Here is an 11,884-nt window from a genome sequence, read left to right as displayed (position 1 = left end):
GCTTGCAAAAGAGAAGATGATTTGCAGAGTGTGATTTTGTGCGGATTGTTTTTCTTCGTCAACAAATAACCAAATTTTAATTTAATTAAATAAATGTAGAATATGAATCAAATTATTAACAAAGCTCGTATAAACGGGTTTAAGTAGTTTAACACTTTGAAAAGTACTTCCTGTATTAATTGAAAATATATTTGTCTTAGATTTTAACTATATTATTCTTTAAAAGTTATATTTATCAAATAATACAATTATGTTTTATGCTTTTCAATGTATTTGAAAAGGACTTAAAATGAAGATCGAAAGAACACTTGTATTCATTCCATAACGTGCTTCGTTTTACAACAAATTGTGAATACACAAGCTCAAAACAGGGAGGCCAATGAGAGATTAAATTCCCTGAAAAGAAGGTGCATATAGATGAAAGATCTTCATATATGGTCTTGATGCCTGGCCTCCCCGAAACGGATCGGATGCATCTCAATCCTATTCCAAGAACCTCCTTCATTCCCTTCTCGGCACCCAGATTCCCCATCTCTTGAGCCAATGCCGAATCAAAGCAATCCGAGCCACTGCCTTCTGCTACCTTCAACCTAACCCATTCTATCAGACCGATCCCTTCTTCCCCCGGAATAACATCACCCGCACATTTGCCTGTAAGAAGTTCCAACAAAATCACTCCGAATGTATACACATCAGACTTGAAGGAAAGCAATGGTTTCTTGGTATCAGCCAACTCCGGCGCTCGATATTCCAGAAGACCAGCGTCTAATATTTGTTCCATAGTTCCAGCTTGTGTCATGAGACGATGTAGGCAGTAGTCGGAAACACGAGCATTAAGATCAGGCCCATCTAATAGTATGTTGGTCACTTTTAGGTTACCGTGTGGCACAGCTCGGTCGAAATGGAGATAGTTTAGACCCCGTGCAACGTCGAGTGCTATCTTCAGCCTCTGTGCCTATGCCGAAGGTGGACCTTTTCTTCCCGGTCGATCTGAAAAATTTAGATGAGATTGATTAGGAATAAGACTGAAAGTTGGCCAATATCATATCGTGTAAAAGATACTTAAAAAGAACATTTCTCCAGGTTTTTACCATAAAGAAAGCTTGCAAGACTTCCAGGTGAGATATAATCTGAAAGAATCAGCTTCTCGTGTTGAGTAGGGCCCCAATAGTAGCCTCTCAAACCGACCACATTCGGGTGCCGAATGTTCGTAAATTTCTTAAGATGAGATTGATTAGGAATAAGACTGAAAGTTGGCCAATATCATATCGTGTAAAAGATACTTAAAAAGAACATTTCTCCAGGTTTTTACCATAAAGAAAGCTTGCAAGACTTCCAGGTGAGATATAATCTGAAAGAATCAGCTTCTCGTGTTGAGTAGGGCCCCAATAGTAGCCTCTCAAACCGACCACATTCGGGTGCCGAATGTTCATGAATTTCTTAGCCTCCTTGGCGAATTCTTTTCTCTGCTTCGCCACCCCTTCTCGAAGCCATTTCACGGTCAAGAATAATCCATTATCCAGTGTTGCCCTGTATGAAGTCCCATGACTACTACTTCCCAAAACTTCTGCCGGAGCTCGTGACAGTTCCTCGGGTGTTAACGTGATTGTATCATCAAGAAAATGCAGCTCACCGACAAGCTGGTCCGGTGATCTTGCAAGGTGCTCGGCTGTAAATGAATCTCCAGACTCAGGTGACCAAGATAAATGGCTGGTCTTCGAAGGAGGGTAGCCGGGAACTGCCACCATTTTCTCACCTGGATTGATAATTTCAGATGACGATCCTTTCCGTGAAGACACAACATCGACCGCCGAGACAACAGTGGGACCCCCACTCTCGGTTCTGACAACACTACAAGCACAACCACCCATTTCACAATTGTGTTGATCGGTTTCTTCTTCGAATCAGCGGGGCCATTGTTCGATCCAGAAGGAATGGTCGGCAAATACAAGTTAGAATTTCCAGGGTAGAAGGAAGAAGAAGGGAACTTCCTCAGGGTTTCCGGGACAACTCCAGAGAGATCGTTGTAGGAAACATTAAAGCCTTTAAGGCCGTTAGGGACCTTGTTCGGTAGAGATCCAGTTAAATTATTGTGGGATATATCTAATGAGCTTAGTGACTTCATGTCAGCCAAGGAAGTAGGCAGAGAACCTGTTATGTTATTGCCTGCAAGATTGAGCACTTGAAGTCCACTCAAAGACCCAAATTGGTTCGGAAAATAACCGTTAAGCCGATTATGAGAGAGATCTAGAACATGGAGGTTGGATTCACTCAAAGGAGAAAACTTAATAGCACCGGTAAACAAATTGCTCCCCAGATGAAGTTCTTCCAAAGTATCCAAGTTCAATAGGTCGTTTAAAAATGGTCCATCTAATTGGTTGAAACCGAGATCGAGGACTCTAAGGTTCGGGTACTGCAGTATCACTTTAGGTAGCGAGCTAGTTAGTGAATTATGTGAAAGGTTGAAATGATTTAATCGCAAAAACTGAGGGGTCAACTCGGGAATCGACCCTGTCAAACGATTCTGGCTAAGATCAAGGTATTCGATATTCCCCCACTTCGACATTCGGGTTAAATTTCCTTCTAATTTGTTATTTAATAGATGAAGTACCACACAACTTCCGGTCAGTAACGGAAGTTCCCCTGTGATCCCATTTGAAGAAAGATTGAGTATCTGCAGATTTGTCGACATGATCATGGATATCGGCCCTGGAAGATGAACCAAGAAGTATGAGGAATAGTAAATGCATACAATGACTCAATGAGACAAAGCAACTAATAAGCACAATACATAGAAATCAGAAATGCAGGCGTTTCAGCATTCACGGGTTAGAAAAGAACTACCTGTGATATTGCTCCCACTTAAATCGAGCTCGGTTAAAAGCAGAGAATCTCCTTTCAGCAAAACATTAGGAATGAAGCCCATAAATATGTTGTTACTGAGCTTGAGGACCTGAAGATCATAAGCAAAGTTAAATCCAGGCAATTCTCCGGACAGCTGATTGTAGCTTAGGTCCAACACCTTCAAATTTCCAAACAACTGAAGTTCGGCTTCCCCAACCAATGATCCGGTAAGTTGGTTGTGGCTAAGATTTAAAAACTTGACTCTCTCGGAGATGCCGGGTAGCAATTTCTGTGGACTAGAGCTCTGCAACATATTCATACTGAAATCAACATGGCTGGCATTTGATAGAAGGGAAAATTCCCCAGACAAGCTGCCGTCTAGCATATTCCCTCGCAAGTCAAGAACCTGAAGACTGTAAATGAGCTCGAACCCTTTCGGTATGCTCTTGGTAAACTGGTTGAAAGATAGATTTAGATACAGCAGCTCATTCAGTTCAGTTAATGAGGTCGGCAGCGTACCAGACAGGGAATTGCGACTCAAGTCCAAAGATTGGATTGAAGCAAGCCCTGAAATTGTGACCGGGATAGAGCCAGAGAAGTTATTCTCTGCCAGCGAAAGATTCCTTACGCTCTCCAGCTTACCAATGGCCAGTGGTAAAGCTGAAGAAAAGAGATTATTCGACACATCCAAAAACTTGAGACTTTTGAAGTCACCGACATTGTCAGGAATGACACTGGCAATAGAGCTGTTCGATAACAAGAGTTTCACGAGCTTAATGAGGTTCGAAAAAACACTCAAGTCTGCATCAACAGAGAGACCTAAGTTTTCAAGGATAACACCAGCAACATTCCCACCATTACAGACAATCCCATTCCACCAAGAAGGGCAGCCATTAAAATCAATCGACTCCTCGTTCCACGAATCGAGGACATAACCCGTAGGATCATGCTTAATATCCTTCTTGAATTCAAGCAATGTCAGAATGTCCTGTGAGGGAAGTTGCCCCATGGCAGAAAGGAAACATAGGGACAACACTAAAAACCTAAAGAGCTTCATATCCACCCCTATCAAATCCCGAGTTACTTCAAAACAAGAAATACTCCCTGATGCACAGAGATTTTCATACAACCACCTTAATTTCAGACAAGCAATGACCGTTAAACACAAAATAGAACCTGAAAATGACAATCTCTTTACATAAAGTAACAAGGTAATTTCATCAAATGGTACAGGAACCCCTCAAAATGTGATGAATAACACAGCAAAAAGAGCACATTTTGACAAAGGCCAAGGCCTAAAAGTAGTGATTCTGGTTGCAGAAGATACTGAGTTTCAACAAGTAACAGTATTTAGCAACACAGAATGAGCTAAGCTAATGCATTTAATGAGTGAAATCAGCTGCAACAACTTTGGGCCCCAAACATAGATCTAACCATAAGAAAATGCAGCAATGTTCTTCCCAAGATTCCTTCTTCGTTCAAGCTCAAAAGAAAACTTTTTATCATCTGAAAAAAGCTCACGACTTTTAAGCAAACGAGAGCATTTGCTTACCCAAAAAATCAAAGTGCTTCGCACTGGTTCAATGAATGAGCTCACTCAAACCAAAAAAATGGTGTTGGAAAAGTAAAAGTAAAAAATAAATGAGTAAAGTACATCAGAAGTCAGTAAATTACAGAAATTTACTATTTTGGTCACTTAACTTTCAAAAGTTAAAAAGTAATTGATAAAATTATCAAAACTGTTATAAGATGATCAATGTGGTATTGTAATAAGTGTAATTATTTGATAAAAGTTAATGATCAATTTTATAATAATTAGATAAATTTAATGATTATTTTAATTTTTAAAAATTTAATAACCAAAAATAAGTATTTGACCATAATTTAATGACCTCTAGTACACTTCACCTGAAATAAAAATGAAATAAAATACTAAAACAAAAAAGGAGTCAAATATAATTTATGGATAAATTACAATAAAAGTCACTTAACTATTCAAATAATAATTTTTTACATAGTATTTTAAAACTTATTAAATTAATCAAAATATTACAAAATGATCATTATTATGATGTTACAATAAATGTAAAAATCAATAAATTTAATGAAAATTTTGTAACAATTCGATAAAATTTTATCATCGTTTAACAATAATTCAATAAAATTTAAAAATCATTTAACAATAATTCGATAAATTTAATAATTATTTATATCTTTTAAAAATTTAATAATCAAAATGATTATTATAAGTTTATATCAATGATTTTTTATGTACTTTCCCTAATATATTTAGGAAAACTAAGTATTTAGTCACCTATCTATTATGATGGTTTTGTTTTGGTCATCAAACTATTTTTTTAAATCATACTTAACGTTACATTTTAATTCCGTTTTGATAACTTGTTAGAAAATTAAAAATGATGTTGACATGTTACCATAAGCTAATGTCACATTATCACTGAATTTTTTTTAAAAAATTGTTACGTCAACAGTTCTATTTATGTTTAACGATGGATGATCAAAATAAAATAAAAACATAATATTATGCATGATTTTGAGAGAGAAAAATAGTTAAATGACTAAGACGGAAAGCGGTGAGTAAATACGTAGTTTATCCTTTATTTTATTACCCTGATGTTGTAGAGCCTTTTAGGGGAAAAAAGTAGAATTTTTGGAGTTTGGTTGGTGAAAACTGAAGGGGATAATGACAATGACAAGAAAGCCCCCCTCCCCATACCCTAAAAGTGAAAAGGAGGAGGTTTCATTTTTGTCACTTTACACCAACATTCTCTCTCTAAGCAAACACATGAGTGTAATTGCAAGGTCCCAATAACATTTGTATGAGGGGATGAACATTAAAAATTTTAAATTTTATATCCTTAAAGTTTTATATTTTTTTCATTTAAAATTTTATAAATTCGTTCCATTAACTTAAAATCTTCATGTATTTATCAAAAAATCAATGAATTTTTTTATTTACGTATCAGACAACATTAGATAAAATATTACGGATCTAATACTCTTTGTATGATCCGTGCTGCCACGTAGGATAACGCACAGATCATAATTTGAGCATTTATGGGATGGGTGTTATATCTGTAAATTTTTCTAAAACAGTGTCTAGCATATAATTAATTTCTATGAGAGTGATATTTGTGTAAAAAATACCAATTTTTTTTTTGCCTATGCAAAAAACTTGTAGAATTAAAATCTTTAAATATGTTTTTGTAAATTATTTTATAACTCGAAATTTTTTGTTTTTGCATAAAATTACACAATACAATTATGTCTACTAATTACCACTTTGCATTTTTTTGTCTTTATTGACCATTTCAAAATTCTATACGTATAGTCCAATCTAGAAAAACTTTGAGGGTAAGTAATTTAAAATATAAATAATTTTATAAAAGTTTTATAACTATAATTTTTTTTTAAAATGATGATGATGATTATGATAATAATAAGAAATATTTTATAATTTAAAAAATTATAAATTTCATATATTTTTGAAAAATTTCTTAACTTTTAAAATTAATTGTTTAAAAATATAAAAATATAAAAATAAAATTTTAATTACAATTGAGGATCAAATGAATTGTTATTCATTAATTATTATTTTTAACAACAGTTAATAATATGTATTCATTTTTAATAAAATTAGAATTTTATATTTATTTTATATTTTTTAAAATTAATATTATAAAGAATATTTTAAATATATAAGTGATATTTTTTAGTTTTACCTTCTTTTTTTTATTGAATTTTGTTACAAGTTTACAGAGTAATACAAAGCAAAGACAAATCTTTAAATTTTCATTTATGTATTTGTACTTTTCTTTTACAAACATTTTATCATAATTTTTCTTAATTAATTTAAATAATAGCAGAATAAATGATTAATTTGAATTACGACTCTTATATACTCCTTTAATGCAGAAATTGTTGGTAATTGGTAAACATAATTATATTGTGTAATTTCATGCAAAAACTAAAATTTATCGAGTTATAAAATAATTTACAAAAGCATATTTAAAGATTTTAATGAAAAAGTTTTTAGATGAAATAAAATTGACATTTTTACACAAATATCACCCTAACAAAAATTAATTAACTGTTTGATACTATTTCAAAAAAATTACGAATCTAATACCCATCCTAGAAAGGCACGCCTTTCAACACATAGTGTCACATCAACGTAAGACTCTCTATAAAGATGTGTAATATTTTATTTAACAGTGTTTGATAGGTAAATAAAAAATAAGTGATTTTTCGATACATACGCCTAAAATCTTTCGCCATCCCCTGTTTATTACAAACACTCCATTAGTTTAATGGCTTAGAACTCCCACTGCAACACCATAGTTTTTTAAAGGCAAAAAAACCATAAACTAAAACTATAGACCTTGGAGACGGGGTCAATCTTTATTACCGGCGAAAACAGTAAGACATGGTGGACGTCAATGGGTTTATCAAATCCAGTTTAGGGGTGAGGTGGAGATCAGACCAGTGCCCCTTTGACCAGGGCTTTTCAAATTTATATATATATAAAATCTATTGTTACTTTTTTTATTTTCTAAAATCTTAAACATGGAATACAAGTTAAATATATGCGTATATGGATTCAATCTTTAAAAATATCATATTTTAACCCTTTTCGAACGAATTTAGATAAAGAATTTTCATCCAAGTTCGTAGGATAAAAATAAGTGAGCATTAACATGATTAAATAGGATAAATAAATGGACTGAATGCTAACTTGGCCAATATAATTATTATTATTATAATATTTAAAATCACGTTTGAGAAATTTAGATAATTTAATTACTTTATAAAGGAAACAGAACATATGACACCCAATATACAGCATTTGAGTGAATGCTAACATTTAGAATCACGTCAGTTATTAACATGTTCTGGTTATAACAATCAAATTCAAAATTTTATTTACAAACAAGAGACTTTTTTTTATCATTTTATCAACAAAAAAAACAGGATAGGCTGCTACTGCATTATCATGTGCGGAATGAGAATGGTGAGTTAGGTAGTAGCCATAAGTACAGAAGAGAATGTGATTTTGGTGAGAAAGTGTGGGGCCCTTTTGGACCCCACTTTTGTCCAAACCGACATTTGGAAATTGATGACACAGATGATGAGGGAGTCTCGTATCTCTATATCATAGGACCAGCGTATGGAGATTCATTTAATATACTTCACAACTGAAAACGAAATTATAAATAATGACCAGAATTAATGATGAGAAAGTATATAACAGAATATAAATTTATAAAAAGCCTTTTCTTTTGGAATCAACCGCAAGAAATGGCCCTCTAATTATTAAGACTCTAGAGAAATGCAATTTAAGCAACACAGTCAAAACGATATAATCTATCCTCCTCCAATATGTGCATAAATATAAATGATTCCACAAATAAAGCTCATACATCAAAATAACAAACGGATGCATACCCAAATATCTTACTCTCTTGGCTCTTGAGGGAAATGCATATGGATTTGACCGCTTGACGGTCTGGTCTTGCTTCACTTCTTCCCACCTCCAGAAACATTGAACTTGAAAAATATTATGTCTCCATCTTGGACCACATAAGTTTTCCCTTCCTGCCTATATTTTCCAGCAGCCTGATCAAAAGGGAAACTTGTGAGACAAGATGCCATTGCACCTAGATGAAACCATGCCAAATTTTACATGTTGCACCCTACAAACTTTGGATATGAACCACGGATCATCAGTTGTATCTCAAGATGCAATGACCCTAAATCCAACCTTTAATCACTCTACCAAGGCAAGGCTTCTCAATCTTACATGTGAACTTAAATCCTAAAATTTACGGTTCTAGCCTTTTATTCTGAATTTCCAACAGACTTTCATACAAAGGAAAGCTAAAAGAAAACCATTCATAGACGTGCTAACCTTAACAGCTGCCTCACTTCCAAGCTCCTTCAGGTCTTCAAATTTCATGACCTGGACAGCACCCAGAAAACGGAGTCACTAACAGAAAAATATATATGTTGCCATAAAAGCAAGCAAGAAAACCAAATGTATAAGTAAAAGGAAATGTTGTCCTTTCGGTTAGAACAACAATGGTCTTACATTGCTAAATCTTCAAAGTTTAAACTTAAGCAGTAGAAAAACCACTGTAATCAATAAATTCTGAGCATGTGAAACAAACCATGTCGCAGAAAAGGGACCACTTGAAAAAGCATAATTGTTGTCATAGTTCATCACAGAAAATAATCCCAGAGCAAACTTTAAAAGTTTCTTTCAAGATTTAATATATATACAAGTCGTGATCTAAGACAAACCTCAGCACATATAAATCCTCTCTCAAAATCAGTATGAATGGCTCCTGCAGCTTGAGGAGCCTTGGATTGCCGTCTAATTTGCCAGCATTTCACCTGGAAAAGGAAAAACAATCAAATTATAGATGCCATCAATTGATTAAACAAAGACAAATAAGCTAAAATGCAAGATCTCCAAGAAGTTATCGACGTTAGAAAAGAGTTTTAGCAATCGGTATTCTAGGATGTACTGAGATATCATTGTGGGCAGCTATGGAAGCAAAAGACAACATGCTTATCAAAAGAAAGATTATTGACAGTAACAAATCCAGAGGACATCACATAGGAAAAACGTCTCCAAATTCAATATAAAGATCTTAGATCAATTTAAAAGTAGTAAATACTCTTTCAATGCATCAGACTACTTGTTAACATTTAGATAGAACCAAGCACTCCCATAAAATAAATAAGTATCAAAGAATTAGATACCTCGTCTGGTCCTGCAGTGAAGAAATATATGAGATTAATAGCGGAGAAACCAGTCTTGATGATCTTTGGAAGAGCACTGTGATCAAAAAAATCCTCAGCATCATATATATACAATAAGAAAAAGAAAAAAAGTTTCAGGTCAAACATCAAAGCACCAAATCATACTTTGACATTTCAAACTAAAAGCATTATAAACCCATAAAACAAAAGACATCCTTTTTCAACTAACCTTTGCACCTTGTTTTCCTCACATATTTTGCAGCTTCTGCAGGTTCCATATCAGTAAGGTTTCTCTCAAACACACCGCTAAAGGTATGATAGGTTCACCCATGTTCTTGAACCCTGTAAAAGATAAAACAATTCTCTCATTCCAATTGAAAATAAACAAACCTTGATAAAATTTTATAAGTATGATAAATTAAAAGCAAAATGATGGTTTGCCAACACTAGGAGCTGCTTAAACCCTGTTTAGATTTAAGCCTTTTGGTTAAATGTATTTTCTAACACCCTAATAAATCTAAGATCTGTTGTGCATTATTTGAGTTTGTATTACTCTGTTATGGTATGTGAGTTTTTGTAGAGGCTCTATGGCCTGCACCTATATATGATCTGGTTGTTACTTTTAAGTAGGTTTTAGATTATAGATTACTGGGATTAAGGACCATTATTTTTATATTTCTTCCCCTGTTTCTCTCCCTTCTTTTTTTCTATCAATTTCCTACGGTTTTCCCAGTTCCCCCAAATTTTTGGTGAATCTCGAGCTTTTCTTCTTTACCCAATCCTTTCCTACTTCAATAAAAGCCAATATACAACCTAAACATTGGAATATGCCAGGAAACATTGGGCAAAATAACAGAAAACAGTGTCATCTTATCTCACTATGTTTCTTGGCATTATATAGAACACGCACATGTGAACCCCAACCTCCGAGACACATACACAAAGGAGAGAGCATACCAAGCATGAATCTTCGGTAAGAACTTGTTCTTTTTTCTTTGGTAATCTTTCTCAGCCATGTTAACCTGAACATTAAATTAAATAATATGTCAACAACATAAGCAAAAAGGAATTGCAAAAAGATAAGGCAGCTAGAAATAACAACAGTCTCTAAAGCAAACAAATCTCAGGTCTTCTACTTAGGAATACTTCTGTAAATCTACAGTAAGTATACAATACGAACCCATATTTAACTCTGAAAATTGACAAGGTATCCAGACATCTAGTCTATACCATTATCATTAGATCATTTAGATAGTAATAGGAAAATCTGGTCACAGATTTTATACATAAATCAGAGATAAAGCAAGCAAAAAACCATAAAAGATAGAGCAGCACCTTACTTAACAGATGACAAGAACATATCACACATACAGCGATAAGAAATGGAAAATAAAGACATTGTTAAGTAAAATAGAAGGAACACCACCAAATAAGCAACCGGCTTGGCACTAAGCAATTGAAAAGTATTTAAAATCTCAATATCAGCTGCTTTCCAGTCCCCTAGACGAACATCTTTTCCATCTTCAATCCATGCCTTAACCTGTAATTTAACAAGCAAGATCACTTTTTGGCATTAGTATTTCTCCACCATTAGCAAACTTTGCTCTAAAGCATAAGCTCATAGACAATGAATGTGATAATCTGATTAAATCCATACTTGACTGAGCTAATAGTCTTTACAAGTTACCATCAAAAAACAAAATGGATAAAATGTAGATTTTAGGTTCAGTGACAATTAGTCTTTACCGGCGACTTTTAACAACCACCATAGTCATGGTCTACAGTATTTGAACTTCTGACCACTATTTTTTATGTTAACTCACGGTCTTGGGTGTTTAATTGGGGCTCATCTTTTAGGTTGTGGGCCTAAGGCCATGAACCTTAAATGAGGACCTAGCAACTTTCGGGTCATGATCTCTGGTGATCTTAAATTCTGGAGTAAATGTTGTTGCTAAAAGTTGGAACTCTCAATCAAAGCACCACCATAAAGACAACACTAAGGGCATAGAAGAATAATTGTACTACCAGAATGTACATAGACTAAAGGGACATTGAAAATAATGAGATAATCCTCTATTACAATACATAAGCAGCATCAACAGATAAGCGGTAATAAAAAATCACCCACAGCCACAGAATGACATAGATAAGATAGACGTGCAGAAAAAGTAAAAGATCAAATGTTCAAAACCCTACCCTTTGACACACTTCAAGCTCTATTTTTAACTGCTTGTCATTACTCCCTTCTTCATGC

At 34.1% G+C, this 11,884-nt stretch overlaps 2 pseudogenes; both read right to left on the bottom strand.

Annotated features, from left to right (window-relative positions):
* Positions 1-235: 235 nt before the first annotated feature.
* On the bottom strand, positions 236-4,418 carry LOC120191545 (annotated as a pseudogene).
* A 3,789-nt stretch (positions 4,419-8,207) lies between these two features.
* On the bottom strand, positions 8,208-11,880 carry LOC120191531 (annotated as a pseudogene).
* Positions 11,881-11,884: the final 4 nt, after the last annotated feature.

The sequence above is a fragment of the Hibiscus syriacus genome, unplaced genomic scaffold, assembly GCF_006381635.1.
Source record: "Hibiscus syriacus cultivar Baekdansim isolate YM2019G1 unplaced genomic scaffold, ASM638163v2 tig00004142_pilon, whole genome shotgun sequence".
Classification (NCBI taxonomy): Eukaryota; Viridiplantae; Streptophyta; class Magnoliopsida; order Malvales; family Malvaceae; genus Hibiscus; species Hibiscus syriacus.
Note: the sequence above shows the minus strand (reverse complement) of the source record. Positions and strands in the feature narration are given on the sequence as shown.